Source organism: Cebus imitator, unplaced genomic scaffold (genome assembly GCF_001604975.1).
Source record: "Cebus imitator isolate Cc_AM_T3 unplaced genomic scaffold, Cebus_imitator-1.0 Scaffold148, whole genome shotgun sequence".
In the NCBI taxonomy this organism is placed as follows: Eukaryota; Metazoa; Chordata; class Mammalia; order Primates; family Cebidae; genus Cebus; species Cebus imitator.
In genome coordinates, this window is record NW_016107463.1 from 3239513 (window position 1) to 3250073 (window position 10561).

General features: G+C 39.8%; 1 pseudogene across 1 annotated transcript; it reads right to left on the minus strand.

The window, feature by feature from the left end:
- Positions 1-8509: 8509 nt before the first annotated feature.
- Positions 8510-9312, minus strand: LOC108314155 (annotated as a pseudogene). The gene has a single exon (XR_001829371.2). The product of XR_001829371.2 is annotated as a ferritin heavy chain-like (transcript).
- Between the last annotated feature and the right edge of the window lie 1249 nt (positions 9313-10561).

A 10561-nucleotide genomic window follows, 5' to 3' on the forward strand; every position in this document is an offset into this window, starting at 1 on the left:
GCTCAGTCCCCTTTTTAAACAGACGAATGGGCGACTTCCAGTGGCTCCAATCGCCAGCCAAAAGGGCACCTGGACCAGTGTATTTTGTATGGAGAACCACTGCTCTGGGGTACCGACCAAGCAGCCACATGGGGCAAAGCAGCAGCACCAGCTGGCACAGCCGTGCTAGCCGAAACAGCTGCACTGGCGACCTGTGGCGCTCTTCTGCCTGGGAATTTCCTAGTCTGTGGGCAATAAAAATGTGGTGTCCACTCACCCTCTGTGCTTTCACTGGGAGCTGCAATCCTGAGCTGTTCCTAAACGGCCATCTTGGATTGATCCCAAGACCTGAGATTAAAACACAGGCAAATTTTTTAATTTTTCTATATCTCAGTTTTTTTCATCATCAAGTTGGTGGGGGGGAAGTAGTATTCTTTATGGTCTGTACTTTAGAATTGATCTGACAATCTCTGTGCCCCAGGATTTAATTTTCTGAACCATCCTACTTCAGTTTCTTTTTCTAATTCATTCCTCAGCTTGCCCTTTCTCATTGAAATTATACTCTCATATCCCTTAGCTCTTTTCTGTTTTTTCTCACTGTTTCAGGCCTAGAGTGTTCATGGAATCCACTGGGAAATATCCTTTTTTATCATGTGTCTTCAAAGATGACCCCAAGGACACTTCCATCTTTGAGTTTCTTTTGTGGGTGTTCTCACCCCAACCCAGTTTGGCCTGAGTGTCTGTGTGGGTCACGTATAACCAGTAGTCCTTTATTTACCTATCATTGTCAGTTTTATCTTTTTTTTTTTTCAGTTTTATCTTTCAAAATATTTTTGTCTATATCATATTTATTGACTAATAGTTCATGTATTAATAAAAGACAACTAATTAACAATCAATATTTGTAATTACTGTGAGACATATAGCATAAGAACATTCAAATGCTGTAATCCTAATGAAAAGCAAGGAAACAAGAGGCTTCGTTTAAACTAGTAAGGTTCATAATATGGATAGACAACTCATTTTCCTTAAATTTGAAGCTCTCAGTGGTAAAACACAGTTTTTATACTTGGAATTATTGGAATAGGCGACCATTTAAAAAAAACTCTCACAAGTCTAAAAAGTGAGTATTTAATTCTTATTATAACAATACCAAAAGAAAAAAAAATCCAAATAACACCTTAATTTCATTATTTGATACTTGCCTTTCAGACAGGCTTATAATATACTTGAAGCAACTAGGTCCATAGAAATTTACATGTTACATTGCTACAAAAACTTTTATGTCAAAATGAGTATAAGACAAGTGTATTTAGAAAAATGATCCAACAGGGGATCATGTAGCAAGTGAGAGAAGTATTGAAAGTAAGGTAAAATTAGGTGTCACAAAAACAGAGGGAAAATACAGTTATTTAAGGAGAAAAAGTGATGCCAGGAATAAATGAGAAAAACAAAGGGTTTTTAGGTCTGACTAGGGGTCACTTTAAGACTAAGTAGCACAAATATACTTGACCAGTGGATTTGCCACATAGAAATCACTCATTTAATATTTGCCAAATGAACATGGAATGAATAAAATGCATTTCATAAGACAATATCTGTAACTCCTCCTTATTGAAAATTATTTATTAATTTTTTTGTCGTTGCTATTGTTGGTTGCTCCACTTCGAGTTCTTAACTTCATGACTCAGTGGCTTCTTTTCACTCTTTTCTCTTCTCTTTTTTATATTAAATCACTAGGTGAGTTCCTACAGACTCCTGGCTTTAAATACCATCTTTATGCTGATGACTTCCAAATGTTATTTCCAGTCTGACCTCTTTGTGTATGTCTGTGTGTGTTCTGTATGTGTGTATACTGTCTCCTTAGCATCTCCAGTTGGATGTCTGATATAGGCTTAAAATTTGACATGTTCAAAAGGGATCTCTTGATTTTCACTCATCATTCCCACCAAAATGTATTTCTCCCCAAGTCTTCTCCATTAGTGGAGAGTATTGCCATTCATCCAGCTGTCAAATCCAAAAACCAAGGTGTTGTATTTAATACCTGGTTCCCTTAAACTTCACAATCAATTTATTAGTGAATTCTGTTAACTCAACTTTCAAAACGCATGTATAATCTGATAATTTCTCACCATTTCCAATACGATTTTTCTGTCTTCTCTAGACTAGAGGATTGCAGTAAACTTTCTAAATAGTCTCTCTGTTTCTATTCATATATCCCTCAGTTTCTACTTCTTATTTTCCATATTATTGCCACAGTGATCCTTTTGCAGTTAAAAGCAGATCAGTTCGCTTCTGTAGCTCAAAACTTTTAACGGTTTTCCATGTACTTAAGATAAAACTCGAATTCATTTTCTTGACCTCAACCAAACCAACGCCTTGCATGATCTGGCTCCTCCCCACCTTACAGCTTTCCCCTTGCTTATTCAGTCTCAGGTACACTGGCCCTATCATGTTTTACCAACATATCACAAGTTGTTTATACACCTCTCATCTGTATCTTTAAATAGCATGCTCCTTTCATATGCTGGTCAAATCGCTCCCTATTTAGGTATGCCTTTCCAAAGCAAATGATCTGAAACAGGACCCCTTATTGCTGTACATGTCCTCTACCTATTTGCTGTGTTTATTTTTTGAACTATTAGATAAACTTGTATCATCTTTTTATTATTTCATTTACTTATTACCTGTGTACCAAACCCACATGGAGACTCTATCAAAGTAGATACTTCTGCTGTGTTCTCCACTGTGTTCCCAGTGTCTAGAACACTACAATAGAAGTGCTTAGTAGATACTCGTTCAATACATGAATAAGAATAAATATTGCTCATTTTCTTATGTGTTATCTCCTTTGGTAAGTTGGGTAACAGACCTTTATCTATAAAGCAATGATGTGGGGATAGTATAATGGTTGAAATTGTATGCCCTTGAGTCCAACTGCTTGGATTTAAACAAATCCAAGCTCTTTCAGATGTGATCTTATATCATCTTGAATACTTGCTTAAGTTGCATAGGTCTTAGTTTTATTCCAGTGTAACAATGTGGGGGGGGGTGGAAAAGAACTAATAATTATGCCTGTATACATTGTTGCAAGAATTAAGTTAGGAACACATCCAAAGCATTTAGAACAGTGTCTGACATGCAGAAGCATTAAGCAGGTGCTAGTTTTTTGTTTTTGTTTTTTGAGACAGAGTCTCTCTATGCCACCCAGGCTGGAGTGTAGTGGTGCAATCTTGGCTCACTGCAACCTCCATCTCCTGGGTTCTAGCTGTTCTCCTGCCTTAGCCTCCTGAGTAGCTGGGATTACAGGCATGCACCACTATGCTCAGCTAATTTTTGTATTTTTGGGAGAGACAGGGTTTCACCATTTTGGTTAGGGTAGTCCCGAACTCCTGACCTTGTGATCCACCCACCTTGGCCTCCCAAAGTGCTGGGATTACAGGTGTGAGTCACATGCACAGCTAATGCTCGGTTTTATTTCCTCTTAATTTGTTTTATTTTAATTTGACTTCATCCTAGTGTTGGTTATAGATATTCAGTATTATTTTTTCAGATGGGGGACTCACTTTGTTGCCCAGAATGGAGTACAGTGGTACCACTACAGCTCACTGCACCCTCAACATCCCCGGGCTCAAGTGATCCAGCTGCCTCATCCTCCCAAATAGCTGGTACTACAGGCATGCAACACCACACCTCATTATTTTTACTTTTAATTTTTGTGGAGATGGGGTCTTCTTACATTGCCCAGACCATTCTTAAACTCTTGGGCTCAAGAAATCCTTGCATCGTGGCCTCCCAATGTGCTGGTACTATAGGTGTGAGCCACCATGCCTGGCCCATTATGCACATTAAAATCCCTAATTGATCATATTTCACACAATGAGTAAAAAAAAAAAAGAAAAAAAAAAAACTAGGTGAAAAAGAACAGCACTTTTTCTTGAACTTTTTCTCTGGCTGGGCCCCTACTAAGCAATTACCACTGAAGTTATTATAACTCCTGCTATTCCTATCAGAACTTTCAGCAGATCCCTTGATTTGGTACTTTATCCTTTTATTCACTTGGCTATGATATAAGTACTTTAGAAGAATCTGGCTTCCTCTTTGCTAAATCCTGTTCTTTAGTTCATCTTAGTCTTCGGTCTTCATGAAGGTAATTTAATTCGTAAGACAATTTGACAAGGCCAATACACATTCTTTTATCACATCCAATGGATTCAGATAATTGAATGCATTAAGCAAGGATTTATCCTTAGAGTCAACATTAATCCAATCCTCATGCAGAAACTGTGATAGCAAAAACTTTCAAATCAGGTTAATTAAATTACTAAGGTTTCAGAACCATAGCACTTTCTGTAACCTGTCAGTCTACTAAAAATATTAAAAATTACTGGCTAGCACATAGGACAATCTGAATAATTCATTAAGTATTATAAAGAAGACTTAGATAAATAGCTTTATGAAACTTTTCTTCAAATACTTTAACCTCTAGATATACATATATATATATATATATATATATATATATATATAAAACTATATTTACAGTAAAAAGTAGAAAAAATAGATACCTAAAGGAAATTTCTATAAATTACTGTATGAGGTGAGTTGAAGCAACAATTATTTCTGAATGCTTACATTATGGGAAACTTCATTGATGGGTAGTGTTTAAGGACATTCTTGAAGGAAAAATTATTTTGTGACATGAGAACATGACCTGGGAGGAGCATCATAAGCAAATCCATCAAGGCTGAAAATTTGGTATATATGTGAGGCAAAGGAAGAAGTCATTTGGAATGCAGCCTTTAAATGGATTTCTAAATAAATCTGGGAAAGTATGTTGGTATATATTATGGCGTATTAGGAGCAATTTTGGGTTTCGTATCAAAATAAAATGACTGTAGTTGAGGAAAATCAGTCAAGAATAATATGTAAGATGCTTGTATGTGGGAAAGACTGGAGGCAGAGTGACCAGATGGGGGAGTATCCTATCCATAAAGCAAACAAGTTCGAACTAGGATTTAAGCAGTGACACTGGAAAATAAAGGAAACAGAAGTAAAAATCAGTGAGTCTTAGGAACTGATAACTTCTGTAGGATGGGCTAAAGGAAAAGATTCAATGATCCTGAGGGCTTAAGGCTGGGAAATGGAGGGTTGGCAAGGACATTAAAAGAGGGGCCATTTGGACAGGCAAGTGAAGAATTGCTTTTACACACTCAGGGTTTGAGTATCAAGCATTCATCTAGAGATGTTTAATTGGTAGTAAGGTTTCAAGTCTGATAACATAAAGCAATGGTTAAAACTGAAGAGTCTTGAAGTCAGTAGGCAGTAAGAGCTGAACTAAGGATGAAAGTGATTGTCGAGGGAATGTGGAAAAGAGAAGCTACAGACAATCCTCAAGAAGCAACCACATGTATGAAAAATGCAGGAAGAGAAGCCGAAGAAAGCAGTCAGATTATTTAGTAACAAACAGAATACAGCCATGAGTTTTGTAAGTAATGATCATCTGATTCCCACCTATGAGACATGCAGGAATCCTGTACCAATGGGGATTGGTGTGTGGAGCCGGAATAAACAATTCAAAACAAATTCTGGGAGACAAATCTAGTCAGTCCTCTATCAAACCTGATGGGGTAAAGCTGAAAATTATAATAGAAGGTAAGAGAAAACAAGCCGATGACACCCAATGAATATAGGAGGGCTCAGAGTCAGGTGATTAGTCTGGAAGCAGAGGTTCGTTTTAAAGTGAGTTTTATCATGAGCTTGGGCAAGGAGAAAATCCTTGAGTACACAGTCATGATCCAGAGGTGGTGAATAATCTGATCATAGATAGAAAATATCACCATTTTAATCACATTTTTTTTTCTACTTTTGACCTGAGCCTAGGATTTGTCTAAGGCCAGGTATATGGCTGGGAAATCAGGAGAAGTGATGAGGTGATCCAACAAAAACCATTTGATTGAGGATTTTAACACCTTCTGAAAAATATCTCAAACTGCATTGACTGTAGGAGTTCATATATAAATAAGTGCAGTTGGAAAATTGTTGGCCTGAGAGAAGACTTTCTGCATGACCGAGGAGCTTCTGGGAAAAAACTCACCCCAAGGGAAGAAGCGGCCTATAAATAGATGCTATACACTCTAGTGGTTGAAGGCAAGTAGTGATTCAAAGCACAAAATCATAAATAAAAGAGTGATTTTACTAAAGTCTATTAAAATAGTCAAACTCAATAAATACTTCAAAGGACTATGCCCAAAGTGAAGGAAGGAATTGCCTTCCACCTCTTAGATACGTAATACGCGCGGAATGACAGCTCTAGCACATCAGAGCTGGTGCCCTGCGGGGGTGATACTGGGTCGGAGGAGAAGGCTGTGGAGCACTGCGGGCCAGTGGCAGCAACTGCAGTTCCTGCAGAAGCAGCAAGGGCTCAGTGGAAGTGGGCTTACTTGTGAATACATACACAACACTTGTACAACATTCAGTACTAAAAACTGCCATTTCCCTGACCCAAATTATAATGTGTATATGTATATGTGTATGTGCATGCTCGCACACACATGTGATCGCATGTGTTTATTGCATAATCATTTGAAAAACAGATATAGATACAGTTTCATGTAGTGAAATCAATGCGTGAGTGAAATTCGAGCCATTTTCTTTAATGTGCCTGGTGTGCCACACAGATTGGTAAAACCCAGAGAAATTTGGGTTACATGTGCAATTAAATAAATGTTCCCAGATTTCCTAGCAATTCTGATATGCAGTGAACCTAGTTATAAATAATGACAACTGCCTTTTTAAAAATAGGTAAACTATAACTGCAGCTGCTGTAAGGATTCTCGAGGGGTTTGCAACTACCCATTCATTCTTAAACTAACTACTTGGCCAAAGTTTCAAATTCAGAGAGCTTGCTCCAGCCGTCGTCTTGAATTTGTCTCTGAGATTGCAATTTCTTTAGTTCATTGAAACCTCTGAATCACAGTCCTTTTTGTTTAGATCAAACTGGACTTCCAGGAATAATGTGCAAAATGGACATAGCTTATAAGCATTATATACCTATAAACTATAATTCAATACATGTATATATTATGTACATGATTCAATACATAGCACACAAATAAAAATAATTTGAAGATCTCCTGATACCTTCAGGCCACTGGAAGTCCTAGTCCTAAAAACGAAAATAGATTATTTTTAGGGAAAGAGGTTAGAACAGCTACAGGCAGTAATTTATGCAAGAAAATAGTTTAAAGAGGAGTGAACTGCCTTCAGAAGGCAATTAAACATTTGTTCAGTGGCTTTTGAAGTGACCTGGTTGTTTTGCCCGTTTTCAGGTAAGAAGAGAACAGCAATCACCACTATCTGCTACCTCCTTTGTAAACTTTTCTTGTGGGTAGCCTCCCACGTAGGTACTGAGGATGGAGAGCTAAGCTGAACCCTGGCACAATTAGCGCCTGAAGAATATCTCAATTTATATTGTTACTACTCAGTTATTTCCCTTTACATAATCCTCTATATATAATCATATATTAGTTCATAGAATGAGTGCCTAAAGAATATCTTACCACTCAGTTATTTCCATATATATACACACATATATATAACTATACCTTAGTTTATAATTGGAGAAATGCCTAGAGTAGACACAAAACAGAGCATGAATTAAGGAATAGGCAGCTTATAGTTGGAGGAATGTCTGGAGCAGACACAGTGCAGAGCGTGATGTAAGAGAAGAATAGTTACACCAGGACAAGAATCCATGGCCCAGGCGGCAATGTTCAGTATCGTAAAGATACCCACTGTATGGCAGGCTTGGGGCAAGAGCCACTCCTCCTGATAAAGGAGTTGTAGGACCTTGCTCCAGTTCTTATGGAGGGCTGCCCTCAGACCAGCAATCCCTCAAGCATCCAAGGGCTCAAAACCTCTCCAGATAATCACACGCTGGTGACTGTGAACTTAATCAGCTCTTGTTACTGTGCTAGCTCAAAAAGCATCCTCCTATAGAACTAACTGGAAGCTGACAGCAGGTGGCGGTAAACCCTGACAGCTCTGTCACTGCTGTGTGACTTAAGCATCCTCCTATAAATCTTAGGAGTAGCATGACCATAGATAAAGGTATTGCACACTGCACCCTCTTCACTGCGCACGGCCCGCATCCATGCCTTGGTGACCTAATGGGGGTGGAACCCTTGCTGTGCACTATCCACCTTCTAGCCTAGGTGACCTAATGAGGGTGAATCCCTTGTTATATTGCTCACAGATCCTATCACTATCCTTAAAGATGACTTCACTCAATACCCTGCCCCCTAAACTATACACAATAAATACAGATGCTTCTGGACATTTGGGACCTCACCTGTCTCCACTTATAGGTGGTGTGGCCCCCCTGAGCCCAGCTGCATTTTCCTTGTACTTCTGTGTCCTGTCTCTTTATTTCTCAGATCCTGTGCCTCAGCACAGCATAAGGGACACCCCACAGCCCTGTGGGGCCCTGAGCCCTACATTTCTGTGATTGATTTTTTTTTTTTTTTTTGGTACCAAATTTCTTTATTTGAAGGAATGGTACAAAGAACTTAAGTGGATGTTTTGGTACAACTTATAGAAAAGGTAAAGGAAACCCGAATATGCATGCACTGCCTTGGTGACCAGGGAAGTCACCCCGTGGCTATGGGGAAATTAGCCTAAGGCTTAGCTTTCATTATCACTGTCTCCCAGGGTGTGCTTGTCAAAGAGATATTCTGCCAAGGCAGATTGGAGTGCTCCCATCTTGCGTAAGTTGGTCACGTGGTCACCCAATTCTTTGATGGATTTCACCTGCTCATTCGGGTAATGTGTTTCAATGAAGTCACACAAATGGGGGTCATTTTTGTCAGCGGCCAGTTTGTGCAGTTCCAGTAGTGACCGATTCACATTTTTTTCCAAATGTAATGCACACTCCATCGCATTCAGCCCGCTTTCCCAGTCATCATGGCCTGGTTTCTTGATATCCTGAAGGAAGATGCGGCCACCTCGTTGGTTCTGCAGCTTCATCAGTTTCTCGGCATGTTCCCTCTCCTCATGAGATTGGTGAAGAAAGTACTTGGCAAAGTTCTTCAAAGCCACATCATCGTGGTCAAAGTAGTAAGACATGGACAGGTAAGCAGGAGGCGTAGAGCTCCAGGTTGATCTGGCGGTTGATGGCGGCCTCTGAATCCTGGCGGTAGTTCTGGCGCACCTGCGAAGGTGACGCGGTCGTCATGGCGGCTGCTAAGGAGAGGCGGCGGCGGCAGTGGCTGCGCGGCGCTGAAGAGGCGGCGGTGGACTTGGGGCGGTCCAAGAACACGGTGTGGAGGTGACGGAGGGCTGGCTACGGGCGGCCGGCCAGGGTGGGGGACGAGCGCCCGTTCCGTCCAAGCACTGTTGAAGCAGGAAACCGCGACAAAGAACGTCTCCTGTGGTTGGTTTTGTAAAGGTTATCTGTCATGTAAACAATTAGGAGGCCAGGCATGGTGCCATACCTGTAGTCCTAGCTACTGGGGGATGGTGGTTGAGGTGTGAGGATCACTTGAATCCAGGTGTTCAAGACCAGCCTGGGTAATACAGCAAGATCCTCAACTATAAAACCAGAAGGATATAAAACTGAGAAAGTATACATCTAAGTTAATGCATCCCCCTGTGGATCCTTGAGAACACTAGTGTCAGATGCTAATTTGGGTATTTTTTTTTTTTTGCGTTTTACGTTTTGGGGTACATGTGAAGAACATGCAAGATTGTTGCATAGGTACACACATGGCAGTGTGATTTGCTGCCTGCCTCCCCATCACCTATATCTGGCATTTCTCCCCTTGCTATCTCTCCCCAACTCTCCACCCGCCACTGTCCCTCCCCCATTTCCCCCCGACAAGTGGGTTTCATGGTCAAATATATGTGAAAAATAAAGTGAGTCATATTTATTTACCAAAGCATTTTTCAGGGCCTTTCATATGCTAATTGTTAAGACTTTAAGAAAGGGTGCACTATGGAGAGATTTAAAACTCTGGCGATTTATTTTTTTGCTTTATAAATTGTAAATTAACAAAATACAGTTGTTTATATTTATGGGATACAAAGTGATATTAAGTTTATGAATTCAATGTAGAATAATTAAATCAAGCTAATTAACATATTTGTTACCTTAATTACTGATTTTTGTGGTGGAAAGATTTAAAAAGTACTCTCTCAGCAGTGTTGAAATGTGCAATCCAACATATATACCATGGAATACTATGAAGCCATAATGAAAATGAGTTCCTGTCCTTTGCAGGGACATGGATAAAGCTGGAAGCCATCATTCTCACCAAAGTAACACAAGAACAGAAAACCAAACACTGCATGTTCTAACTTATAAGTGTGAGTTGAACAGTGAGAACACGTGGACACAGGGAGGAAAACATCACACACCAAGGCCTGCTGGGGGATGGGAGGCTAGGGGAGGGAGACCATTAGGACAAATACCTAATGTATGCGGGGCTTAAAATCTAGATGATGGGTGATAAGTGCAGCAAACCACCATGGCACATGTATACCTGTCCTAGAACTTAAAGAAATGAAATACACCTTTGCTAAA